At 38.4% G+C, this 16,024-nt stretch overlaps 1 protein-coding gene across 1 annotated transcript in view; it reads right to left on the bottom strand.

The window, feature by feature from the left end:
- Positions 1 to 16,024, bottom strand: part of LOC148955679 (putative G protein-coupled receptor Mth-like 3) — a 40,787-nt gene that overhangs the window by 24,011 nt on the left and 752 nt on the right. The window lies entirely within an intron of this gene.

Below are 16,024 nucleotides of genomic sequence, written 5' to 3'. Positions count from 1 at the left end.
ACTGGCATGCTGGCATGATATTGCCACTCTGGAAACGCAAGGGCAGCCGTCAAATCTGCTCCAACTATCTTGGGATTACGCTTCTCTCCTTTCGTGCTAAACTCTTCACCATGTCACTCCTGGACAGGTCTTCCCCCTTTTTGCGTAGAAAAAGAAGAGTCCAACATGCCAGGTTCTCGCCCAGCAGGTCGACGACGGAGCAAATTTTCACTGTGCGCCAGTTGATCGAGAAGACGCGAGAGTTCCACTGAAAAGTGTACATCGCATTCGTGGACTTTAAGGCTGCCTTCGATTCTGTTGATCGCCGTTCACTTTGGCTTACACTGAGAACTACAGGCCTACCCCAGAAATATTGCTCGTTTTTGTTAAAGCTGTATGACGATACAAAGAGCTGCGTGCAAGTCAATGGAAGACACAGTCCCAAATTCTCGGTGAAGACTTGCGTCCGGCAAGGTTGCACCGCCGCTTTCTAGCTCTTTAACTGCGTCGTAGACCATGTTATGACCAGTACGACGAATCGCGTTCAGTTGAGTCTTCAATTCGGAGACCGCTACTCTCTGATGCTGACTTCACCAACAACATAACGTTGGTTGCAGACACCGATAAAAATGTCACCAAAGGTCTCCAGGTGCTCTCAGAAGAAGCCTCGAAAGTTGGACTGAATATCAACTGGCAGAAAACCAAAGTTATGCTCCTTGAGCCTCCCAGGTCCCCTTCTACCGTGAAGGAGGTCAACATTGGAAGCAACCAAGTAGATGTGGTTGAAGACATCACTTACCTGGGATCTAATCTGTCGAGGGATGGCTTGGTCACAAAAGAGCTTACATCTCGAATAGCCAAAGCGTCGGTATTTGTTGGGAGGCTTAGCAGCATCTGGCGAAACCCAAACGTAAGCTGGTTTACCAAAATGCGCATTTACAATACATCAGTCAGCACCGTGCTGCTGTAAGGAACGGAGACGTGGCCATCTACAAAATCTATCCCCAGCACCGTCGAGGTTGCACAGACAAAACATCTCCGAAGAATCTAGGGACTTCACTGGACTGACTTTGTTAGCAGCCAGACCCTCCTGTCACGTACGGCACGAACTTCTTTCTCGATGCAGCTCGCCCAGCGTACCGTTCTGTGGTACGGCCACCTCCTTCGCATTTCCCGCAACGCCCCAGCACGGGTCGTATTTGACTTCGAACCCACCCTACACGGATGGAAGCGATCCAGAGGGTGCCCCTCCCACTAGGTGGAAATACAAAGCCGATGAATTCCTTACCCAAACCCACATCCCGGTGGAAAATGCTGCGAGCCTGACAAGTGATAGGTCAACCTGGAGGTGCCTGGTCTCATCGTTCTCTACGCCGAACCCTCGGCAGGAGCCTTAAGTCTAGTAAGTCAAGTACTACTATTACTACTACCACTGCCATATTTACAACTACTACTACCATTACTCCAACTACTACTTTTATTTCAACTACTTGTGAGGCTAAGAGCAATAAGATGAAAATTTCAGATAGTATATGAATATAAAGGTTATCAAAAGGCACCAATGTCATAGCAACGGCTAATAGTATTAAGTTGAAACTTTCAGGACTTGATGAGAGGGATTTTAAACTGACCAAAAGATAATTTGTCAGTACTATTGGTACTACTAGTGCTAGTGTTATTACTATTAATGCAACTACTAGAACTACTAATGTTAATATTACTACTGTGACTACTATTACAACTATGCTTACGGGTATGAAGATGAAATGTTTAGGGAATTTTGATGGGGAAGGTGAACTGAATCAAAACAGCGAAAGCCAAACATAAGCCGCTTTACCAAAATGCGTATTTACAATGCGTCAGTCAGCATCGTGCTGCTGTAGGGAATGGAGACGTGGCCAGCTGCAAAATCTATCCTCAGCGCCTTCAGTATCGCACAGACGATACATTTCCGAAGAATCGAGGGATTTCACTGGACTTACTTCGCTAGCAACCAGACTTTCCTGTTACGTACGGCAAAAGCTCCTTTCTCAACGCAGCTCACCCAGAGTACTGTTCGGTGGTACGGCCACTTCCTTCGCATGTCCCACGACGCCCTAGCGCACTTTGTATTTGACTTCGACCCCACCCTACACGGATGGAAGCGACCCAGAAGGTGCCCCCCCCCCAACTAGGTGGATTGACAAAGCCGATGAATTCTTTGCGCAAGTCTACATCCCAGTGGAAGAAGCTGCGAGCCTGACAAGCGATAGGTCAACCTGGAGGTGCCTGGTCTTATCATTCTCTACGCCGAACCCACGTCAGGAGCCTTAAGTCAAGTAAGTCAAGTACTACTAATACAGCTACCACTGCTATATTTACTACTACTACTACTACTACTACTACTCCAACTACTACTTTTTTTCAACTACTTGTGAGGCCAAGAGGGATAAGATGAAAATTTCAGGTAGTATATGAATATAAATGTTATCAAAAAGCACCAATGTTATAGCAACGGCTAATTGTATTAAGTTCAAACTTCCAGGGCATGATGAGAGGTATGTTCAACTGACCAAAAGGCAAAACGTTAATACTACTGCTGCTACTAGTACTAGTGCTATTACTATTAATGCTACTACTACTACTGTGACTACTATTACAACTATGCTTACGGGTATGAAGATGAAATTTTTAGGGCATTTTGATGGGAAGGTGAATTGAATCACAACACGCCGTCTGTATGCAGATTGTCAAAAGGGCATATCAGCACTATCTTAGGAACAATTTGGTGTGTGAATTTGAAACTTACAGGGCTTGTTTTGGGGAATGTTGGAATAACCAAAAGACAAAATTAGCATCCTTATGCTACTGCCTCTACCCGTCATTTGGGGGGGGGAGGGGGTACGTTGCCCCCTCAATAACTTGGAGAAAAAATTATAATATAGCCCATGCCCATGGGCTATGACTATCCGGATTTGGACTCCTCTTGCCCCTTCCAATGAAAATGCTGGAGCTGTGCCCCAGCTTCTACCAATACTACTATTGCTACTACTACTGCTACTACTAAAGCTAAGGCCACTGCTATTAGTTCTACTGCTACTACTTCTACTGCTGGTGCTATTACTACTGGTACTGCTGCTAAATCTAAGGGTATTGAGGCGAAAAATTTGAGGAATACTGAAACTGTATTGAACTAAATCGAAACACACTATACCCACACAGGTTTTCACGAGGACGTATCAGCAATGCTTCAGGAGCGGTTGATGGAATTAAGTTGACACTTTCATCTTGTATTGAAGAGGATAATGAAGAAAAACAAAGGTGCTATGCGCTTGCTGCTACTAATTCTACTACTGCATTTACAATATTCCTACTATGCAAGCTAAGAATATTAAGATGAAGCTTTCAGGGAATATTTAGGCAAATTTTGAGCTAAATTAAAACGATCAATGAGTATGTAGATTGTCAAAAGGGTGATAAAGCAATATGTCAAGAACGGTTTACTTTACTAAGTTAGACGTGAAAGGGTACGTTGTGGAGGATTTTGAACTAGCCAGAAGGCACTATATGTATACTATAACAACGGTTACTATAACTAATGACACCAAGGGTATTAAGGTGAAACTTTTAGGGAAGGTTTAGGGGGAGTTTCAAATAAACAAAAAGGCTATATGTATGCATGTTTTCAAAAGTGCACATAAGCAATATCATAGGCAGAGCTGCTATATCTTATAGCTAGTAGTATCATTGGAACTTTTAAAGGAGCTAATGTGATAAGAAATTAAAAGTTCTGGTGCCATTTTTTTAAGATTGAAAAGTAATTCGAGGGCAAGCAGCCCTCCACCCAAGCCCATTAGTTTTCTAAAGACATCCAACTAAAATTTTGAGACAGTCATTTTGTTTAGCATAGTTGAACGGTCCATTAACTATGTCTCTAGGGATATTGGGCATTTGTCAACTCCCCACAGTTATGCAATTTGCCATTATGCTTTAAAAACTAAATGTTGCTTTAAAACTAAATCAAAAGACACTGTGTGTAAGCTGGTTGCCAATGGAACATCTCAGCAATTTCCCAAGAACAACTGAGCAGGAGCGCAGCTATGAGGGGGGGGGCTAGGATCCCCCTCCAAAAAAATCCAATGTCCCACGGCTTGCTCCGACGGCCCCTACTGGTGTGGGCTAAAGTCCAAAGCGTCGAGATTCAGCACCGACGTCTCGTCGATACGAAAACGAGGAGACGTCGGCTTCCTGTCGGTAACCCCTAATTTTAAATAAGCGTGAGTGATTTTCAGTTTTACCAATTTGATTCTTTCTTCAAATTAATCTATGCGAGTTGACACACACCAAATTAATGTGGCACGATTCTCGGCTTATTTAACAGGTCTTGTCGGGTTGAATTTCCCATGTATCAAAAACTGCGCATGCAAGGGTAAATAGATCACTTGATACCATTTGACATAAATATATCACTTGATACCAGTTCTGAAAGTAACGTAAACTTGTGTGAAAATTTATAGATTTGTCCGTGTTAGATGCAGAGATAAATTGAGTCAGTTTCTCTCGTATGTCAGTGTCCATTTCCTAGTTTAACTGAATATAAGAGACCAATTAAGATTACTTTGATCAGTTCTGATTCTGCACTCTTCGTATGAGCGTTGTTGAGTGCAAGATAGATTTCTTTTGCAGATTTCCGGATACGAATCCCTTTTCATCTGAACAGACGCGTGGACAGATCAGTGTTTCATGCTTTACTGTCTAGAAGGCTGGACAAACGGGGCCGAAAATAGTTAAGATTTTCTACATCTGCGGAAATTAAGATCACCGCCGATTCGTACGAGAAAATTCTTCTATTTTTTGGCCCACATCGGTCAAATATGTGCCAACTTTTCCCATTGTTACGCCGCGTTCGATTCGCCATCTTAAAGTCAGCAATCTCGACATTTTTATCCTGTTGCTTTCATTTCAAAGTCAATCAGCTCAAAAAGTCTACAGAGACACGTAACTTGAACAGATTTTGTATTTCCTCCCAGCGTACGGCACAATTTCTCTGTCAACGGAGTGACGAGAGCCCTATTTTTTTTGTCATTTCCGAGACAGAATCATTGCCGACAAAGTGTAGATCGTTCTATGTCGACGAGGAAAACCAAATCGAACGGCAAAAAGACGAAAAGAAAGCAAATCGAATGTGGCTTTAATGTGGCATCAAACAGTTGATAGAACTGAATTAACTTTTCAACCGAAACTGCTATCTGCGCGTTCCTGACAATACTAATATTTCTGGGACGTCCAAAGTTTAGGCAGTTTTCTGAGTTTTGGCATTGCCTTTATTTTTTTTATTTTTTTTTTAGAAAAACTCACCAGCAACTAGTGGGTCTTTCGAGCCTGTCGTTAGAGAAAGGTTAGGCTTGGAGCAGGGGATATTTTTTCAGATTTTTGAAACTAACTGAAATTCAGGGCCAAGAGAGACAAACTGTGACGCTCCTAGAGACTAACATAAAGGTTCCTGTCCAAGCTCTCTTGGCAAATATTTATCTCATCGTCGAAAAAGGTAAAGAAGCAGGGAAAACTTCAGAGGCAATTGAGAACAGTGGCAAACTTCGACGTGCGTCACCTTTGCAACTGAGACTTTGGATCTGGGGAATTAATTTCGTGTGCAGATTTTCAAGTTCGTAGACCAAAGTAAGCGTTTTCTGGTTTCCAAGCAAGCGATTATGACAAGCAGAAGTGGAACTTTTTGAAATACACTGGGCAACACAAATCTGGCGAGACCTGGTACGACGAATATCCTCACATTGAGTACAGCATAACGAAAGATCAGGCTTACTGCTTCACTCGTGTTTGGTTTTTCAAAGGGACGGGTAGAGAAAAGAGAGAGATGCCATTTTTTGAAGCCACTTGCTCATGGCACAAGATTCGAAGTAAAGGTGATAAGCCAGGTTTACTCGAAATCCATTTTGAGTCAAAAAGTCATAAAGCTTCAGTCTCAGATCTTGTTACTTTTACGTCCCTCGAGGCTTCGCTGTCATGTTTATTCAACAAAGAAAAGCAGAGCAAATATATTGAAACAGAGAAAGAAAGAGGGAGAAATCGAAAAATCTTATGAATGTTGATAGGTGTAAATATCACACTCTTTGCCTTTCAAGGCAAAGATCATGATCGGGGCAATTTCATTGAGAGTTTTAACTTGCTGGGGCATCATAATGTGGAGATGGCACAATGGCTTAAGTTTCAAAAAGAAAATGTTACCCATGCAACCACTTACCTTAGCTGCTTCTCACAAAAAATGTATATAGACCTGGTAGGCATCGAAGTTTTAACAAAGGTTATTTACAAAGTAGATCGATTGGAATTCTATAACATCTTCGCTGGTACTACACCAGCTGTGAGTCAAAAGGAAAGACTAGTTGTCGGTGTCAGATACGTCGATTCAAATGGAGCTACAAATAAACAGCTCCTTTCCCTTGTCGATTGCCCCTTCAGAAAAGGAGCTAATGTAGCTACAAAAATCCTTTAAGATCTCAGGAACTGTCAACTAGATTTGGAAAAGTTAGCATTCCAGTCGTTCGACTTTACAAGCAATATGTCGGGAAGGTTTGAAAAAGTTCAAGTACATATTTCGCGTCTGGTTGGGCGTCAAATACCATGTATTCGTTGACTAGCTCCTTAAGGTAATATTATTGTCAAACATTATTACGAGAAAAGTGTTTTGACCCGACATATGTTTGCTGTGCTGCAACAACAGTATGTTTTCTTCACAATTGGCTCGAAGCAGTTCAACCTCTATCAAGCTGGCACTGAGTATGTAAAAGGGAAGCTTAGCCTCAAAGAACACTCAGAGACGAGGTGGTTCGCAAAACATTAATCAATAGATGGGGTTTACAGCACACTTCCTGAAACAGTTAGTCTCTTGCGTGACATAGGAGAAGGAGAATAAAATTGCAACTGAACAAAACGAGAGTGAAATCGCAATCAATTCTTTCAGCAATGTTGCGTCTAGAATTCATCACTGAACTGATGTTCATGAGTAATATCATCCACCAGACCTACAACCTAATATCCTACAATAGACCTACAATCTGGACACGGTTGACTGGGATGTTTATCAGCATAGTAGTACATGAAAGCAACTAATTCTTTATGTGAATATCTGCTCTGCCCCAGTATCGCGGAGCTTATTAGTCAAGTTGAAGCTTCTGCACAGATGGCAACAACATTGTTTTCTCTTACAATTACTTCCACGCATTCTGACGAAGTCAGCAGTTCTTCGTCTGACAGAACAAGTTATTTTGAAACAGAATTCAAAAGAATTCACCGTCGGTGTCACGTTCCAAGTTGATTTCGTGATGAAGGTGCAAGAACAGAAACCCTCAAAAATCAGGGTATAATCGACTATTGTACCATAGAACTCAAAGCAAACTGTGCTTTGAAAAAACAGCGATAATAATGGATACATCCGAATTCACTCTTTACATAAGCAGCGTTATTTCGCTGCCTATGACTATTCCCCTATACTTTAAGCCCCAAATAGACTGAATAAAATGCACTAAGAAATAAGTCTTTGAATTATAGATGCCTCTCCAACCAGAAGCTAAAATCTCGAGTTCTGGCAAAACCTGCGAAAAATAATGAAATAGCTGACAAACAATGAAATGACAAACAATAAGTGACAGAATAGCAAATTATGTGTCAGTAGGTTTGACATTCAAAAGAAACGTAGTAAACAAACCCAGGTAGGCTTACCGGGAAAAAAACGACAGATTATAACTGGAATTAAAAGCCTGGTTATCCACAAGCAACACTAAAACAGAAACATGTTGTCAATATTATGACCAGTTACGTTAATTCACGAAAATTTCCGAGATTGGGGCTAAAGGTGTTTTTGAAAATCTAGCGGGGGTTTTTGTTCTTTCATTTTTACAATAGAAACAACAAAAAGACCATTTTCAACGAAAAAATCTCTTTGAAAAGGTATATTTCACAATCAAGGGAGGATCTTAGGGACACATATCCCCTAATCTCCCTTCCAATTTGACACCAATTATTGTAACGAGATAAACACCAGCAAGAGGGAATTAAAAACAAAAACAAGAAAACAATGAGACTTGCTCAAACCTCAAATTAATATTTCGACCTTATATCCAAAGGCCGTCCTCAGCAAAAAAAAAAATAAATAACAAAAAAGAAATTTAAAGTAAAATACCACCTTTAAAACTAAAATTTAAAAAAGGCTGAGAACCCTTACCTCACTGAAGTTCAACCAGGACTGATAGACAAAATGAAAAGAAACGAGGGAATTCTTTCAAGTGAAATGGAAACTAGTAAGAACATACTTTCAATGCTATTCCTGCCTTTTTGGCAGCTAACCTCAAAGGTCTTTTAGTATTAGATTCACTAGTATTGACTGTTGGTTTTGTAGTATAATTTGTCAAATTGTTTTTAGTTAAATTTGTGTCTTTAATTGATTAAATTAGTGAAACTTATTTGCGTCTTAATTTATTAATTGTGTTTTAATTAAATTTAAATCAGTATGTGGTATTTACTATTAATCTTAAAATCACGAATTTCCTAAACTCTGGTAAAGATAAACCCTTGTTACTCACCAAACAGAGGTATATCAAATATCATGTGACTGCGGCAATTGTTAGGTTGGTACACCCCACCAGAAATTGTAAAAACGCCTGTAATAACATAATGATAACATAACTAAGGCTTTAAATTCTAGCAGTGCTCATAATTCTACTGACTCTGCTTTAAGCAGTAATGCTTTTGATGACCCCAACCATACAGTACTTTTTAAAAAGTCCTCCCTCATTATCAATGACCTAGGTATAAAACAGGTTGTTCGTCAAGCAACAGAAATTAGAGTAATAATAAATAATAAAATTAATTTAAATAAGAATTGGGGGAGTATCCAATCAATGCTTTATGCACAAATTTAATCAAGAACGATTTGACAAATTATGTTACAAAACCAAAAGTCAATACCAGTGAGTCTGTTACTAAAATACTTTTGAGATTAGTGGCCAAAAAGGCAAGAATAGCATTGAAAACGTGTTCTTAATAAAATGAATTGCTTCGTTTCACTTCATTTTATCTGTTAGTCCCGGTCAAATTTTGTTGAAATTAAGGCTCTGTAACTATTTTAAATTTTAGTTTTGAAGGTCATATTTTACAGTAAGTTTTTTGTGTTTTGCTGAGGACAGCCCCTTGGATATAGGGTCGAAATATTCATTAGAGATTTGAGCAAATCTCACTTTCTTAAAAAAAAAATCCTTATTATTATACCTGTTGTTTGTGTTTATGATTGAAAGGCAGTGTTGTCTTCGTCGCTATTATAACGGTAATATCAGGATTTATTCTAGTAAAGTTGCTTTGGTTAAGCATAGACATTTACAAAAGCCTACAGATAATGAAATTCTGTAATTGGCAAGTAAGAAAGTAGAGCCAAAAATTTCTTTGGGTTTTTCAGCTTGCCTTGTGAAGGACAAGCAGTGTAGCATATAAAGCATGGGGAAGAAAAAGCTAAGAACTGTATCAAGCTAGGTTAGGGTTCTTCTGTAAAGACATTATTTTGGAAAACTAAAAGTGAAAAAATGATAACAGATATTATTATTCTTAATGAAATAACCAATTAAACCACAAAAAAAACATGTAGCAGTGTGCCTGAGCCTTACATAAAAGGTTTGAATCTATCTAATTTATAGGTCACATCCAGTCAAACTGTTTTTCAGCCTCCCTCCCACTAATGCTTTGATATAATACTTAGCTATGCGTAAAAGTTTGCTAATTTTGATGTTGGTTTTTGTGTGTTTTTTTCTAACTAGTTTAATTAGGAATTATGAACCAATTATAGATGAGATATAAGTTAAAAAATAACACAAACCAATAAATCAGAAAAGGTTTTCATATAACCATTGACTAAATCCAACCATTAAGGCAGGGGGGTTGGGCTGGGATGAGTAGCATCATTTTTGGGTATCGTGGGGCATTGCCACATAGGTTTATTTGTTCTCCCAAGATCTTAAATAGTATATTTTTTTTGTGTATTCACTGAAAAATGCCCTTTTGGTATTTTAATGAAAAAACTGATAAAAAATAACGAAATCACCCTCCCTCTTTATAAGATTCTGAAAGATAAATTTTATAATCCCCACCTATCCCCCGATATTTTTTTTGAATTGATGCAACTTGAACGGTGCAGGGATGCAGTTAAACTAAAAGTAATTATGAAAAATACAATGTATGAACATTTTCTAAATGTACAAAAGTAGAAAAACTATAATTTTTTTTTATTATAGTTCTTTCTTCAAAAGGTTAATTATGCTCAACTGCACCCTATTTTTTTAAGACATAGAGATTTGAATTTGCAAATACCTCCGATGCACCTTTAGCCCTTTCAGACCTGAACATCGAAGGAGTGCTTAAAAAATTCTGAAACCTTGCAATAATAATCAACGTAAGCTTCGGTTCAACTTAATTTCAACTTCAATTATTTATTTCATTCACAAACTGAAATAGAAATGGTTACCATATGGGCACCTTAGGACAAAAAGCTTTATTTTACTTAATATGGAAGTTCATAAAACAGTTTCTGTCTCCATTCAGACACAACCGAACCTTACATTTGACGCAAAAAATTCGGCTAGTTGCACCCCTTGCACATTTTTCATAACGGCAACGTCCCTTTTCGACGGTGTAGGGTAGATGGCCAGCAGTCTCATATCGCACCGATTCTGACGGCATGCTTGCTTCCGTAGTTTTTGTTTTTCACTTTGCTGGAGCACTGACAGAGGGTCGACCAGCACGAGGACTATTGACAACTCCTGACACTATCAAGGATCTACAAATATTCATCTTGAAGTACATCAAGGACATATTCTGCTTACCCAGGTCTTCGCACTCTCGCCTATGTAGAAGTCAACAATTGTTCAGAGATAAGTCGAGAAAATAATGGACTATCTGCATGTACCATTTTTTGACCGAATTTCAATGTTGTAGAGTCCCAAAAACATATAAGACACGTCTATACCACCCATTGACTTGTTGTACTTATGGACAACACATGAGTGATCTGCCTCGACATGTCTACGAGTACGTCCATCCCACCTTTGACACTGCTCGATTGGAGCTACGGCACAAAACGATAAGGCCATATGCACTGGTTTATTGTCAAACCACTTCACAATGGAGACTTCTTTGTGCCTCTCAATTCTATAATCATAGCTTCCACGCCCTTTCTTTTTCAATGACGCATCACTTTCCAAAATTACACCTTTCATACGATTACTCCTTATCGTCCCACATGATTCAATCCCGTGATTGGTGCGTAAGGTATAAGTAAGGTCAATAGATTTGTAAAAATTGTCAAAGTACAGCTTGAAACTCATTCCCTATGGCATATTTTCTATCAGTTTCAGGACAACGTCAGCCCCCAGTCCCACAGGACTAACTGGAACCGAGCATTTTCCTGTTTAGATTTATAGGTCATAGACAATTCCACTCACGCCCGCTCTCGTAAACAGTTTGACACCCCATGAATGAGGCTTATCTTTCAAGTACTGTTTGAAACTTAGACGACCCTTGAAGGGAATCATTTGTTCGTCTACACTTTGTAGACGAACTGGCGGTATGCTTTTTAGATTTTCTCTGAGCTCGTCATACATTGGTCTGATTTTGTGCAGCTTATCAAGACCAGTTTGATCAGATGGCACTGTTAAGCTATCGTCATTGATATGAAAAAACTTCCGAATCATAAAAAATCTGTCATGGCTCATAGCTTCTGCGATTGGAGTGTATCGGAAAGAGCGCTCCCAATACATTCTCATAGCTGGTAGCTTTACAATACTCATCAGCATCAGTACTCCAAGGAACCGATTCATCTCATGCTGGGTCAGCTTTAGGGCAATCCTAGCGTTTGTTTTCCTCGTTGCGTGCAGATTGGTTTGGTCAACTAATCCAGCAAAGATGCTATCTGTGATGAAATTTCTGAATAAATCAATGGGTAAGCGAATTTCTGTTCCTTTCGGGAGGGAAGCTTTCCATGTGATATCACGGGGCTCAATCTTTTTTCTTAGGCACTTGCATTCTTTTGTGGCATCTTGGTTTTTCATTGATGTGGTGGGGACGGTTGCAGAAGAAATAAGTGACGAGCTTGTCGATTGGATGGGAGACGGTTGAGCTTCAGTAGTGGGGAAAGTAGTGGCTTCTCTAGCATCAAATAGTTCATCTGCTGCTGTTAAAATCGTGAAACAGTTCAACATGCTAAGAGGTAAGTCGTCTGTATGATCGTCAAACAGCTGAACAGGCTATGGGTTGGCATATGTGAAGTCGGCACCAGGTGCGGATTTCATAGTGGATCAGATTCGTCGTAACCATCACGCACAATTTATATCTCAGATTTGCTGTACAGTAGCAAAACCATGTCCGCGGCTCACCTTTGAGCGAATTTCTCTGTTACACTTTGGCTCCTCTTCACGAAAATATTTTCGTCCTCATTTTTTGGTTTGAAGATTTGACTGGAACAAGAGAAGCTCACTGTCTCTGGAAGAGAAAATTGTGATCAGACCAATGGTACATGGGTGTTTATGCTTGGTTAAATTAGAACATTCAGAATGAAGTGCTTCACGAACAAAAAAAAGTGAAGTAAAAGAAAGAATATAAAGTACAATCAACAAGTAAAACAAAATAGTATATGAGAAGCATCTTCAAAAATTACCCGTCTCAAAACCTAAAGTTACCATATGGTAACCGTAAAAAACCACAGAAATGGGGGTGAAGATAAAACTAAATAAGATTCGTATAAATACAGGCTAAAAGTAAAGACTTTAAGGAACAAAACAAGATAATAAAAAATAAAAACACTCACCTGCATCATTTTTTCATTATCACTGTCAAAATCAGCTAATTTTCGCTTTTTAGGCATGGCAAAAAACTACTGTTTTCCCTGATCAGCTGACGACTTACGGAACCATCTAGGAGAGTAAAAAGTATCGCAATACGGAAGGCCGAACTTGTGCTATTTGACGGTATTAAATTCGATAGCGGTATCTGAACTACAAAAGAAACTATGTACGTGGAAGGGACGGTTACCATATGGTTACCTACGGAATGAAAGGGTTAGTAAAAATGTTTTTGTTACGCATGTTCTTTTTTTTTCTTCATTTCCTTTTTAGTACGGCTAATCCAATCCAACCCCACTAAGAAGGATCTGTTTTACATAATAACATTTAATTTGTATAAGACATGAAGTTAACAGTTTATGCAAGCTCTTACGCAGTGAATTATTAAAAATAGTTTAAAAACTTAATATCTTTCAAAAATTCGTCGAACAGCTTGATATTTTGTAAACTGAATCACAGTTTTAAGTGTCACTAATTAGATATGTACTATCTAAGGCTACATTCTTCCCCAAATATGTGCGCAATCCAAACAAATGAAAGACAATTATGCAATAATTTTTTTTTCTTATTTCACTGGACAATGCGATTTAAGGTAGCTTAAGGTAAATACAGAATGTAATTAGGTTATAAAGTAGTTCTGTTACTAAAACACTAACAAATTGTTATTCGAATGGGATAAAATGTCACGGAGCTTCATTTGGGCAAATGAGTTCAAACTCTGAATAACTAAATTCTCAGGGTAAAATTTGGTAAAAAGTGTTTCCAACTTTTGTGATACCCGGTGTCATCCTCATATTCATAGTTTTAATTCTTTGCATAGAATTTTATTCCATTTTCTCTTTTCTAAGAAAATTCTCATTCAAGGTCTCATACTTTCGAGTTTTCTAGGTTCTCACGTTTTTCGGCTTTAGCGAAAGATTTAACAGTTTTTGAACTGAAAACGCTATATAACTCAGCTCTCAATGCTGTAATTAAACATATTTTGAAGAAATTAAAGTACTATTATGGCAGGGTTGCCCCCTGTGACACTTTAGTGTCACTTTTGACACCTTTTTTTAAAATGGCACTTTTCGGGACACCTGACACTATTAGGACACTTTCTTAGCAAAAGTGGCACTTTTTTTTCCTAAGTAGCACTATTTTACAAAAAAAGAATTTTTTCAGAAAAAAAACTGGAAGGAAAACTGTCAATGCAGATATGCATCGATGTCCCTTGTCTGTCAGTTAAGATTCTTATCTTAACTCCGCGCGTGGCAATTATTGGATGCAAGAATAGGGTTGCCTCCCTGGTCTGGAAGAATTTACTAAATCTGAGAGGAAAAGTTTACTAAATCGATTTTTTTATACTAAATGCTCAAACAAAAATTTTTGTGCGTACGGCTTCCACCGCACGCGCACCGTCAAGCATCGATTTTTACTATAAGAGGACAATCAGTAGGATTTCCACAATCTCTTTTCCTTTTTTCTTCTTTTTTTTCTCTTTTCCTCTTTTCTTTCGTGCTCATAGTATGATTGAAAATTCCGGAAACCTATAAGTTCAAAAACCCTCTTTTTTATTTGGATGTACTACTGGATAGTCTTCATATTCCAGATGCGGTTTATCGAAGACGGCAAACAAATGTCTGGAATCTTAGATTCTGGAAATCCTGCTGGTGAAGCCCGCCTTTAAATTTATCAATGGTCTTCAGGTCATAAAATACAGATATATTGAGAAATTGAAAAATATTCAACGAAAAAAAACTGCTACAACTCTTATTCACGAAGCAATTCAGGCAATGAAGTGCTTAGAATCTCAGATGTGTTTGAAACTGACAGCTTTTGAAATATGTCCCTCAGTTTCCGTTTTTAGGTTTTAAATCTAAACCCTTCAAATTTGCAATTTTAAGAGGAAATTTGCCGCTTTTAGAACACTAATTGGGCTGGTCGTTAAATAAGGGATAAGCAGCTTACAATGATTTCTGGTAAATTTTTAAGCAATTAATTTAGGATTTTTTTTAACGGAATTTTTCTGGCTTCTCTCTCGTTTATATTCAAGGGAATCAAAGACCAATACAATCTTTGTCACTTCAAAACGGAAATGATGTAGTCGGCTACCGGTTTAGTTGTAAAAATATGTAAATTAAAAAGTGCACCTCAAATTGGACTAGGGCTGCCAATAAAAAGAAAACTGATATAACATACAATAATTAGTTTGAAAAAAATAATATTGTCAATATTTTTCAGGTCAGGCAAATCATACAAATTGAAAAGTAAGAAGAAAAATATGTAGTCACATTTAAAAAAAAGTCAAACTTAAAAGGCTTTAATCATCCTCGGCCTCATCCAAATTTAAAGTATCCATTAGTTTCGAATTCTGACTGAAGGGGTCTACTTGTTTCCATTTCTTGATAGCCCGAGTCAAATTGCTGGGGATCACCCAGTCATGTACTCCACTTGAAGACCTGAGAACAAGTTGCTTCGTTTTCATAAGGGACGAAACACTCGAGACATTTAGCCTATTCTGGTTTTTAGCCTATTCCGACAAAATCAAGAACTGTATCTCTGCTTCAGCACTTGAATGGGGCAAGCTGCACAGAGTCAGAGGGAATTTGGGCAAGTATGAAAAACGTTTTTTCCAGCAGCGTCTTTAAAAAGGGACAAGGCTAACTAACAAACGTGATAGCTGTTATGAGAGTCTGGGAAAATTATCTGAAAACAAATTAAGCCGGCATGCCAGTCCTGGTTTTAAATAGTTTGCCTTTCAAAGCGAGTATCAAGAAGAGCTGAGAGAAAAGTAGAGATTTTTCAACGCTAAGGTTGACGCGAAATCACAAAAATGAGAGTAATAGTAGCCATAATATCTAACGTAATTGAAATCAGATTTTTTTAATGAATGGACCCTAATTTTGTTTCCCTGAATTCATGGAAAATAACAAAAGTTTTGTTAATTACAGATCTTGACTTTTAACTAGATTTCGGGAAATTTACTAGATCCTCTAAATTTACCAGATTTTTTTTTACTAGATCTAGTAAAATCCTACTGACGGTGGCAACCCTGTGCAAGAATCTTTCTGTACGGTGAAAAACATAAACGTGTTTGTATCTATCTGTGTGTGATAAATTTTTATATTCTTATTCTTATCACTGATAAGCGAAGATCACCCAGTGATTTTCGATACAAAATACTT

The sequence above is a fragment of the Artemia sp. Qi Xiang Cuo genome, chromosome 2 (genome assembly GCF_049724085.1).
Source record: "Artemia sp. Qi Xiang Cuo chromosome 2, ASM4972408v1, whole genome shotgun sequence".
NCBI classification, from domain to species: Eukaryota; Metazoa; Arthropoda; class Branchiopoda; order Anostraca; family Artemiidae; genus Artemia; species Artemia sp. Qi Xiang Cuo.
The sequence above is the reverse complement of the archived record's forward strand: the minus strand, read 5'-3'. Positions and strand labels throughout refer to the sequence as shown.